This window comes from Spermophilus citellus, assembly GCF_964194105.1.
Source record: "Spermophilus citellus genome assembly, chromosome: 10".
NCBI lineage: Eukaryota > Metazoa > Chordata > Mammalia > Rodentia > Sciuridae > Spermophilus > Spermophilus citellus.
Window position 1 is genome coordinate 68,684,496 of NC_138197.1, and position 12,262 is coordinate 68,696,757.

The following is a 12,262-nucleotide window of genomic DNA, read 5'->3' on the forward strand; positions in this document are numbered from 1 at the left end:
TAGCCCCGCCAGCCCCTTCCCCACCCAATATCCCACTGCTTACCCCAGTCCTCTTCCTGGCTGATACCCCAAGCTGCTGCTTCCTCAGACTCAGCCCTCCTTATACGCTTGTACTTCAAGGCCCTAATTTGTCCACTCCAAATCCTCGCCAGGATTCCTAAGCCCAGAAGAGAGCTTGAAATAAGGAAGACAGGGGAAGAGTTAGGAAGTTTCCATCACTTATTAGCCATATATCACTGCAAAGGATATACCTTGGATAAATAATACTTACTCTGTTGGAGCCTCAACTATAAAATGGGGATAAAACCATCTACCCTTTCTCACAGGGTTCCAAGATCAGATAGCAAAATGTTGGTTATAATTTGAAAATGGGAAATGAAAATAAGAAAGTGGTAGTTTATTCTACCATATATGATTGGCAGTTGTGCAAGCCTGGCCTCTAATTTGACCTTTGGGGACTCTTTGCCTGATTTCTCCCTTCAAATAGGCAGTGTTCTTCCCACTATCAAAATTTCCTGGGCTGGGGCTGGGGCTCAGCAGCAGCACATTTGCCTGGCATGTGTGAAGCACTGGGTTCGATTCTGAGCACCGCATATAAATAAATAAAATAAAGGTCTATCAACAACTTAATTTTTTTTTAATTTTCTCTCAGCCGGCACAGTTCCATGAGCCTATAATCCCAGTGGCTGTGGAAGCTGAGGCAGGAGAATCCGGAGTTCAAAGCCAGCCTCAGCAATAGCGAGGCACTAAGCAATTCAGTGAGACCCTGTCTCTAAATAAAATACAAAAATGGTCTGGGGATGAGGCTCAGTGGTGGAGTGTCCCTGAATTCAATCCCCAGTACCAAAAAAAAAAAAAAAAAAAAAAAATCCTCTCCAACTTGAATCAAATATCTATCATTTACTTCTTGTAATGTGCTTATGGGCTACAGAGGGAAATACAAGAAACAATTAAGGTAAAGAAATATAGGGGAGGAACTGGAGATACAGTGCAAAGATACAGTGTTTTGCCTACCATGTGTTAGACCCTGGGCTCCATTCCCAGTACTGTCAAAAAAAAGGGGGGGGGGGTGTATAAAATGAAATTTTGTATTTTGGAATGGAAGATTTTGTCCTTTATTTTGGAATGAAAAAAATGCACACCAATCAAAGAAGCTGGAAAAAAATATTGTTCTGTGTCCTTCTCTGGGTAGATTAAGGATGCTTCTACCCTAGTGGACAGCAGGTAGGTTAGTCTGGACCCCTGCGCTCCATTTTCAGTTCCTGGAGGGCAGGGCCACTATCAACACCTTTCCTGTATCCCAACCATCAAATCTGTTTCTAGGACTATAGATTGTTGGGACCTTTAAAATGATTCTAGTCCTTTAATCCATAGATAGGAAACACAAGCTAGTGCTAGGCATGTGGGAAATGCTCAATTATTGAATGTTTAAATTTGTAAACTAGCCAGTTGAAATAAGGAAGACAGGGGAAGACAGCTACTCAGGAGGCTAAGGCAGGAGGGTCACAAATTCGAGTGAAACCCTGTCTTAATTTTTTTTTAAAAAGAGGATGTAACTCAGAAGTGCCCCTGAGTTCAATCTGTAGGGTATTTAAGCAGTAAGGAGTCTTAAAGATGATCTAATTCAGCTGCTATACTTTTAGTAGTTAGTAATTATAATAACAAACATTTGTATAACATTGACTATGTGCCGAGTATTCTCCTAGACCCTTAACATTAAATAACTCATTTAAGCCAGATGCAGTGGCACACGCCTGTAACCCAGCAATTCAGGAGGCTATGGTAGGAAGATCCCAAATTCAAAGCCAGTTTGGGCAAACTTAGCAAGACCCTGCCTCAAAATTCATAAAATAAATAAATAATAATTAAGAAATAACCAATTTACTCTTCAAAACACTTCTGATGCTATTACCTTCTCCAGCTTGAAGATGATACAAATAAGGCATAGAGAGGTTCAACAATTTCTTCAAGATAAGATGGTAATAGATTCAGATTATGATCCCTTGCAATCTGGCAAAAGATTTGTAACCACTCTGTTACAGTGATTACAAAAAAAAAAAAAAATCAAGCCTTTGAGATGTGAGATGACTTACTCAGTCACACAGACAGTTGGTGACTTGAGTTGAACCATAACTTATATCCACTGGCCCAAATTCACTGCTCTTTTTATTCTGCTTTACCATAATTATGTCTGTGTATATCACAGACATGAATTGTGCCAATCCTTCCTTTTGTTTCCTTGGAAGCAAAGACTTTCTTCTACTGGCTTTGTCCCCATTTGGCTATGGGGAATACTTTTAGGGGCAGTGGGCCCTTGATCTCTAGCTTCTGTGACCCAGAAAGTATGAAAACTACTGCCATTAGCAACTACAAAGTGCTAGAGAGTCCTCAGACCAGCAGGTTAGGGTCTGGGTCTTTTGCTGTCTGTCCTCTTCCATGACAGAGGGATTGCCAATTCTGAACATGTTTCACCCAAATCCTGTGTCTCTGAAACGCATTCAGGTTGTTAGAAAGGTTTGGGAATAGCTGGATAGGAAACATAGAATCTCTAAGGCAGGTTTTCAGCCTTACCTTGAGCCCTTCAAAAAAACAATAGCCTTAGCAGAATATGATGAAATATTAATGTATTACAATAATTCACTACATAATTTTGTGCTATGACAGATCTAATAAAGTCTAGAATAGCAGGCACCACAAGTTTTAGAAAATAATATGGAAGAACCCTAAAATGGAGAAAATTATATCCGTGTTTTTCTTTGAACTGAAATAAGTTGGTTATTATTCAATTTCCCATGGCAGTGCCCCTTTACCCAGCTTGTGAAACACCAACTCTGCTGAGCTGAGTTTGAAAATCATTGCAGTAAGTAAAATATTCAGAAAGGACCTCCTTATCCCAGGGTAAAGAATAAACAATAAATCAGGGATTCATTGAAAAGTTTTAACCTTGACAAAGAGAAAGAAAAATAGAGGCAGTCAGCTGAAACTGTCTTTATTTCTCCAAGTCTAGCTTGGTCTCAATGGCCATTTTGGTTTTTTATAATACAGACCACAGTCATAGAGGGATGTATTCTCAACCTCTCATTTTCAGGAAGAGGAAATTCCTACTTGGAGCATGTATTATATGTAAATGCAAGTTCCATAAAGCTCTAAGTGTATCTGGACAGCACTCTATAAATACGCAGTGCTGAAAACACCCTGTAATGTAACATGAATAGGCTTTAGTCCCCTGAGCATTCCATGGGTTGTTTGAATAACAGCTAAATTTTGACAATGCAAAAAACCATTCCCTAACTTTTCTGCTTCAAAGATCAGATTTCTGCACATTTTATTTTCAGAAAGTAAAAAAGATCTGTAAGGGCTGAGGCTGTATGTAGCTCAGAGGTAAAGTGCTTGCCTAATATGTGCTAGGCCCTGGGTTCGATCCCCAGCACTGCAAAAAGAGAAATATATAAGCCAGGTGTGGTGATACATACCTATAAACCCAGCTACATGAGAGGCAGAGGCAGAAGGAACACAAGTGTAAGGTCACCCTGGGTAACTTAGTGAGACCTTGTCTCAAGATATAAAAAGGGATAGGGGGATGTAGCTCGGTGATTAAGTGTCCCTGTATCCTGGTACCACAAAGGAAAAAAAATGCAAAATCAACCCATATTCATTTAAACCAGCAAATATACCCTGTCCATTTCATCACCCCTAACACGATTTCTGTCACTACTAGAACCACTCAGAGACTCTTAACTTCCTCTAGGGTCCAGAATTGGTATACTACTTGGCCAATCCTAGTCCCACAACCTACCTCCCATGTCAACTCCAGAGGGATAACATCCCTTCCCCATCACCTTAGGTCCCCACCATATTCGTGCATTCCACAAACACTTGAGTGTGTTCTATGTCTTAGGCACAGTTTTATTAATAGATGCTGGGGATACAGGAATTAAACTCAGCAGACCCTATTTTCCTGGAGTTTGTCTTCTAGAAACAAATGAATAGATGAGAAGACAGTTAATGATAATCAGTGCTATGGTGACCAATGAACCAGGGATAGATTGGAAGTGACTGGGGGAGAAACCTAGGTTGGGTTGTCAAGAGAGCTGAGGAAACGACATTTACATGGAGACCTGAATGACATGGAGGCAGCCATGCAAAGAATCTGGGTAAAGAGCATTCCAGGCAGAGGGAACAACTAATGCAAAAGCCCTGCAGCAATAACAAGCTCCCTGAGCTCAAGAAACAGAAAGTTAGTGAGGCTGAAAACGGTCGAAGATGAGGTCAGAGAGGGGGGCATGCCCTGGCTGGTGCAGAGACTCATAGGCCAGGGTAAGGAGTCTGGATCTCATTCAAAGTGTAATGAGAAGCCTTTGGAAGGTGTTAAGCTCGGAAGTGGCATGATCTGATTTATGGTTTTAAAAGATCATGCTGGCTGCTGGGTGGAGAATAAATGGCAGGATCAAGGGATGCAAGAGAAACCACTTAGGAAGCTATTATAGTGGTCCAGGTGAAAAGAACAGTGGCTTGGGAAAGGACTATAATGGTGGGAAGTTAAGGAGTAGAAGCACTCAAGAAATATTGTGGAGTTGGAGTGCCCAGATGACCTGCTTTGGTTCCCTCTGCATGATTTATTCACATCAAATAATTTTTGACAGGGAACAAACATTTCTTGAGCACCTACTGTGCTAAACACTGGAAATTCCAGTCCAAAAGGGAAGCCACATTTAGCCTCCTTCTGCCTTACTGCCAAGGAAGTTCTCAGGTGAGAATACTATTGACCACCTTGATCCTACCCCATTTGCAAGGCCAGAGGCACTCCCATTGCCCCACTCCCACCCCTGTGCAGTTCCCCAGTGCTGAACTGGGATTGATGGTGTGGGGGAGTGTTTACAGTTAGAGAACTGATGTCATAAAGAGAAGAGTTCAAAGTCCTCTCAAGATCTCAATGCAAAGACCAGGGGAACCCAAAGCTCCCGGAGTGGGGAAAAGGTGCAACCAGGGCCTCGAGGACCAGAGAAACCTCTTGAGGCCCATACCACTGCTGGTCGTTCTCTGGGTGCCCAGAGCCCAGCTTGCCTGAGCCCCACTCAAGCCAGACTTCCTCAGCCTTTTCCCCCTACCCTATTCTGCCACACCAATTTCCCCCATGTCTTTTTGGTAAATTTCTGAGTCTCATGCGCCCTCTGATGGCACATTTATGACACTACCACCCCTAGTTCATCTCCCAGCATTTCACTACCTCCATCTACTATATGGCTCAGGGGCTGTATGAGAAATTCCAGAAAGCCTGGGAAGGGCTGAGAATGTCATTGCATTGGAAAAAAGGGCTACATCAGTGTTTGAGTCTTCAAGGCATGAGCTAACCCTCCATCTATTCTGTACACAATGTTAGATGAACCTTTGGTTTATGAATCGAATAAACCATTTTTGAGCACCTGCTGTCAGCTGACCCCAGTCATCAACAGGTGCAGAGCTGACCCACACTCAGATGATGGGACACTCCCAACTGCCAGCTTTGAGCCTAAGGCTAATGATGTGAAGAAGATAGGACAGTTTAGTATTAATTCTGGTCTCAGCAGCAGGGACAGGAGCTAGAACTAGACTCTTCCTTCCCACTATCCAATTTCCCTTTGTTCCTGCCTGGCTTTTAAGCCTGAGTACTCTGGCCTTTCCATCATTTCTATGAGCAAATCATTCACTATCCTTCCAAAAAAAATGTCTTTTCTGCTCACATTAGTTACAGGCTGTTTCTATTTTTGCAACCAAGAAGATGACTGGTACATTGGACAATTGATCAAGCCTATCTGAGCCCTAGTTTCTTCAGTAAAAAGGGATGATACTGGGCTCAGTGGCACACGCCTATAATCTCAAAACTCAGGAGACTGAGGCAGGAGGATCACAAGTTGAGTCCACCTCCACAAATTGGCAAGACAACTTAGTGAGATCCTGTCTCAGAATTTTAAAAGGTGGAGGGATGACAATGACTTCCATATGCAAGGCTGTTTTTTAGTAGCTTAAAACAACACACGTTTATTATTTAAGTGGAGTCTGAGCATGGCAGGTATAATGCTCTATTTCATAATCACATAAAACTACAAGCAGGACTGAGGCTGTACTCAGTGGTAAAGTGCTTGCCTCGCATGTGTGAGGCACTGGGTTCAATCCTCAGCACCACATAAAAATACATAAGTATACTGTGTGTTCATCCACAACTGAATAATTTTTTTTTTAACTAAGCAGGGGGTTAGCTGGTGCTTCAGTTTCATAGGTGGCTATAATGGGGAAGGATCCAGTTCCAAGCTCATGTGATTATTGACAGGATTCTGTTACTGGCAGGCTGTTGGACTGACGGCCTCAGCTCCTTGCCACCTGGGGCTCTCCAGTGTGGCAGCTTGCTTCCTCAAAGCCGTCAAGAAGAGTGTCTGCTAATAAAACAGAAGCTCTGATCTCATTCACCTTCATCAAAGGGCCATTCAATCACTTTTGCTGTGTTCTGTGGATCAGAAGCAAGTCAGTGGGCCAATTAATACTCAACAGAAGGGAATTAAAGAGGGAATGAATACCAGGAGATGAGGATCATTTGTGGCCATCTTGGTTGGCTTGCCACAGTGAGGTGGCCATTAGTCATCCTTCAGGCCTTGTTCAAAATCCCACTTTCCTCTTGACTTTTTAAGTCCCTCCCAAACCCAAACCCATACCCATCAAAATTAACCCCTTTTACAAATGAGAAAATTTGTGTGTGTGTGTGTGTGTGTGTGTGTGTGTGTGTGTGTGTTAGTTACCAGGGATTGAACCCAGGAGTGCTCCACCACTGCTGAACTACATCCCCAGCCCTTTTTATTTTTTATTTTGAGACAGGGTCTCACTAAGTTGTTTAGGACCTCGCTAGGTTTCTGAGGCTGGCCTCCAACTTTGGATCCTCCTGCCCTAGCTTCCTGAGTCACAGGGATTATAGACATGTGCCACTGTGCCTGGCCACAAATGAGGAAATTTTTAAAAATTGTCTGTCTATCTATCTATCTATCTATCTATACACACAAACACATACACACACACACACATATATATAGGTGCTCCTCAGTTTACAGTGGGATTGTGTCCTGATAAACCCACCATAAATTGAAAATACCTTAATTCAAAATGCATTTGACAAATGAGGAAATTTAAAGATGTACTGTGAATTACATGGAATTATTTTCCTTCTCTCTCTCTCTCTCTCTTTTTTTTTTTTTTTTTTTTTTTTTTTTTTTTTTTTTACTGAGGTTGAAGCCCAGAGCCTTGTGTAGGCTAGGCAAGTAGGCAAGTACTCTACCACTGAGCCACACCCCCAGTCTGGAATTTTTTGTGGGGTTGACTGGAGAATGAACCCAGCAGCGTTCTCCCACTGCACTATATCCACAGCCCTTATTGTATTTTTATTTTGAGACGGTGCCTCACTAACTTGCCCAGACTTCCCTGGAATTTGTGATCCTCCTGCCTCAGCCTCTGGAGAGGCTGGAATTATAGGTGTCCATTACCTCACCCTGCTGAGATCCCAGATTTAAGACAAACAAAAATAGGGACATTAATGGGGCAATTGGGGAACTTTCAGTTAGATATTAGTGTATTGTTTCCCAAGTATGGTAACTGTCTTGGTTATATAGAAATTACCCTGTCTGGGGAATGTATGATGAAGTGTTTAGGAATGAAGTTGATATCTGCAACTCAGATGGCTCAGCAAAACCAAAGAGAAAAAGCAAATGTAGGGGGCTGGGGATGTGGCTCAAGCGGTAGCGCGCTCACCTGGCATGCGTGCGGCCCGGGTTCGATCCTCAGCACCACATACCAACAAAGATGTTGTGTCCGCCGAGAACTAAAAAATAAATATTAAAAATTCTCTCTCTCTCTCACTCTCTCTCCTCTCTCACTCTCTTTAAAAAAAAAAAAAAGCAAATGTAGGAACAATAATAGCTAATGAATCTAGGTGAAAGGTAGATATGCAATCACTGTATTATTCTTGCCAGTTTTCTGTAAGTTTAAATTTTTTTAAGATAGAAAATTAAGGAAATGCCAAGCCTTCTAAGTTTTGATACCAGCAGGAAAGTACTCCAAAAGAGGAAAATAACAGTGTACTGTGGTTCCCCTAAATTTCCAATTTCCCACAGAGGAAGGGTGGAGGGTATGACCATGAATACCTACTCTACCCAATCAGCATCATGAATGCCGGGTACAGCAAGGCAGGCCTACTGAGTAAAATTTATTCAGAAATAATTTGATATTTGACATTTCCCCAAAAACATCAAATTTGTCATGGAATTTTTTTTTTTTTTTTTTGTACCAGAGATTGAACCAGGGGCACTTAACCACTGAGCCACACCCCTAACCCTTTCTTATATTTTATTTAGAGACAGAGTCAGGCTGGGGATGTGGCTCAAGTGGTAGTGCGCTCGCTTGGCATGCGTGTGGCCCGGGTTCGATACTCAGCACCACATACAAACAGAGATGTTGTGTCCGCCGAAAACTGAAAAATAAACATTAAAATTCTCTCTCTCTCTCTCTCTCTCTCTCTCTCTCTCTCTCCCCTCTCGATCTTAAAAAAAAAAAAAAAAAAACAATCATTAGAGACAGGGTCTCACTGAGTTGCTTACAGCCTCACTAGGCTGGCATTGAACTCCCAGTCCTCCTGCTTCAGCCTCCTGAGCCACTGGGATTATAGGCATGCGCCATCCCACCTGGATGTCATGGAACATTTTTGTTGTCAATTGACCTTTATTTTATTTATATGCGATGCTGAGAATTGGACCCAGTGCCTCACACATGCTAGGCAAGCACTCTATCACTGAGTGACAAACCCACTCCTATCTTGGAAAATTTTTAAAAATTTTTTTTAGTTGTCAATGGACCTTCATTTAATTAATTTGTTTACTTATATGCAGGTGCTAAGGATCGAACCCAGGGCCTCACATATGCCAGGCAACTGCTTTACCCCTGAGCAACATCCCCAGCCCGCTGTCTTGGAAATTTTAACAATTTTGTTCACCTTCTTAGTTTTTTTTTTTTTTTTAAGTTGGAGATGGACATAATACTCTGTTTTATTTATTTATTTTTATGTGGTGCTAAGGATTGAACCCAGTGTCTCACAGGTGCTAGGCAAGCATTCTACTACTGAGCTACAACCCCAGCTTGACCTTATCAAATTTTTTTTTTTTAAATTTTGCAGTTGAACTTCTTTTCACTGAATAAGGTCATGATAATCTTTTTAGTGCTTAGAACATCTGAAAGTCATAATGTAACCCCACACCCACCCCAGACAAGCAGGCTGGGAGCCCTAGCTCCTAAGGCAGGAAAACCAGGAAACTATACAAGGTAACTGGAAAACTGTTTTATAAAAAAGCCCTTTAGAATTGGTAGCAGTTATGTGGGAGGCAAGATGTGCAAAGGGCCCCAGTCTGGGAGTCTGCGAATGAAGCTAGCCGAAGTATGGATGGAAACTTTGTAATTCAGTCTACCCTGATCTGGGTTTGTTGTTACTGTTGTTTTAATTATTTTTAATTGTAGATGGACACAATAACTTTATTTTATTTATTTATTTTTATGTGGTGCTAAGGATCAAACCCAGGGCCTCACACGTGCAATTAAAGTGTTCTACCACTAAGCCACACCCCCAGACCTGGGTTTTATTTTGTTGGTTTGTTTCTTTTGGTGCTGAAGGTTAAATACTCTGGGCTGTTTTATAGTTCATGTATTTTCATTGTTTATTTTCTTTCTGTTCTTCCTTAATATTAGTAAAGCTTTTTTGTTTACATATTTCTTGGGAACCTCTCAGCTATGTTGAAAAAAAATCAAGTCAAGAAGATTATGTCTTTTGGGGCAGAGGTCTAAAGGGGAGGGAGCCTTCCAGAGTAGAATCCTTGGGCAAGTGTGTTTTACAGAAAATCTATTTAACTCCCCCCCATCCTCCTCCTGCTCTTTCCCTTTTCTGGGTTACCCCCTCCTCCCGACACATACCCTATATCCTTTCCAGTGTGGTATAATGAACAAATCAGTCTGGGCTCTGCAATCAAGGGCACTGGGATTTCAACTAGTTAGAATGTGACATGGACAAACCTCAAAACTTATTCTTCCTGCCAGATGCATGCCTGTAATCTCAGTGGTTTGGAAGACTGAGGCAGGAGGATGGTGAGTCCAAAGCCAGCTCAGTAACTTGGTGAGACCCTAAGCAACTCATCAAGACCCTTACTCTAAATAAAATATTTAAAAGGGCTGGGGATATGGCTCAGAGGTTAAGAGCCCCTGGGTTCAATCTCCAGTATAAAATAAATAAATAAATAAATAAACACACACACACACACACACACACACACATTTCCTTTTAACAAATATTCACTAATGCCAGCTAGACTGCAAGCACAATTCTAGGTGCTAGGGATACAGTGGAAAGCAAAGACTGACCTGGTTCCTGCTCTCATGCAACTTGCACTGTAGTCCAGGGAGGCAGACAATAGAGACATACACAAATGAGTAAGAAAAGTATAAAGCATGAAAAGTGTGTTGTGAATCTGGCTACATTCTATGATTCCGATTATATGATATTCTGGAAAAAGCAAAACTATGGAAACAGTAAAAAGATCGGTCGTCTCCAGGAGCTGAGGGAAAAGAAGGAGTGAAGAGGTGAAATACAGAGGATATTTAGCAAGGTGAAATTATACTGTACTGGTAGATAGATGTCATTATACATTTGTCCAAACTCACAGAGTATTCAACACCAAGAGTGAACCCTAGCGTAAACTTTAGATTTTGAGTGATAATGATGTGTTGGTATAGATTGATTTTAACAAATTTACCATGCTGGTATTGGACACTGATATTGGGAGAGACTGGGCATGTGTGGGGGCAGAGCATAAATGGGAGTTCTTAACTTTCTGCTCAATTTTGCTAGGAATTTAAAACTATACTAAAAAATAAAGTCTATATTTTATAAAGTGTGCTGCAGAAAATTCACATGTGATAAAGGGTAACTAAAGGCATTTACTTCTAGGTAGGGTGAAAAAGAAAGTTCTAAGGCTGTTTTCTTGTGTATAAAATGGAGGTGAGGGTATTTGTCTTCACATTTGTTGCTTTGAAGTTGAAATAATATGTACATTAAAATGCCTCTTAAATTGCTCTCTCTCTCTTCTCAAGTGAAAAAATATGGAAGAGTATACATAATGTATTGGTACGCACCCCCAGTGACCCCTGCCAACTAGCATTCAGGCCCTGGTGTAACTTCTATTCAACACTCTGAGTGTGGCCTGAACCCTTAAGAATAAAATGCAGCAAAAGTGATGAGATGTCACTTTCAAAATTAGGTTATAAAGAGACTTTTATTCCTACCTCCACTCCTCTGAGAAATAAGCTGCCATGCTGTGAATCGCCTTATCAAAGAGATCCAGATGGCAAGGAACTGATGAATCCAGCCAACAGCCTACAAGGACCTAAGCGAGTGAGGCCTCACAACTATTGGATATAATGTGTGTTCAGTGTGTGGTCCTCAGTTGGATACTGATTGGGATTTATCAGCCAGCCATAAAAGACATTAGGAGGCTAACTGGGAGGATTCGAATATTGACTAGAAAATAAAAATGAATGAAATGGAAAGGTGAAGATCATTGACTAAAAAAAAAAAGCAAGTTCAAAACAGCATGTTTATTATGATCTCATTTTGTAAAAACAGAAAACAAGGCTGGGGTTGTAGTTCAGTGATAGAGTGCTTGCCTAATATGTGTGAGGCACTGGGTTTGATTCTCAGCACCGCATATAAATAAAGATCATTGACAACAGAAACAATTAAAACATTTTTTAGAAAAACAAGAACATTCATGTGTTCGTAAAAGGAGATTTTTCTATAACCCCACAGTTTCATTTCTAGATATATATTCAAGACAGAAATCAGTTCATATGTATACTAAAAAATATTTTCAAGAATGTTCAGAGCAATTTTATTCATCATAGACCAAATTGGAATCACCTTAAATATTCTCCAATAGAAGAATGGGTAACTAAATTATGGTATATTCTAATAACAGAACACAGCAGTGAAAAAGACAAGGATGAACCTCAGACATACGATACTGGGGAAGAAGACAGATTCAGAACAGCACAAACACACTATAGCATTCTTTTATATGAAGTTCAAGAAAGGCAGATCTAATCTAAGATGATAAGCATCCGATAGGACGCTGCAGGCTAACTGGGAAGGGAAAATGTCTGGGTTGAAGATAAGGTCTTCATCTAGATGTAGATATATAGATAAAAA

General features: G+C 41.0%; 1 protein-coding gene across 4 annotated transcripts in view; it reads right to left on the bottom strand.

Moving 5' to 3' along the window:
* ADCY6 (adenylate cyclase 6) overlaps positions 1–12,262 on the bottom strand; it is a 37,823-nt gene that overhangs the window by 21,968 nt on the left and 3,593 nt on the right. Inside the window, exon 3 of one of the 4 annotated variants that reach the window (XM_081310082.1) lies at positions 44–174. The exons of the other annotated variants lie outside the window; for them this stretch is intronic. The gene's annotated coding sequence lies outside the window, so the exon portion shown is untranslated. The remainder of the gene's footprint in view (positions 1–43; positions 175–12,262) is intronic. 4 annotated transcript variants of the gene reach the window in all.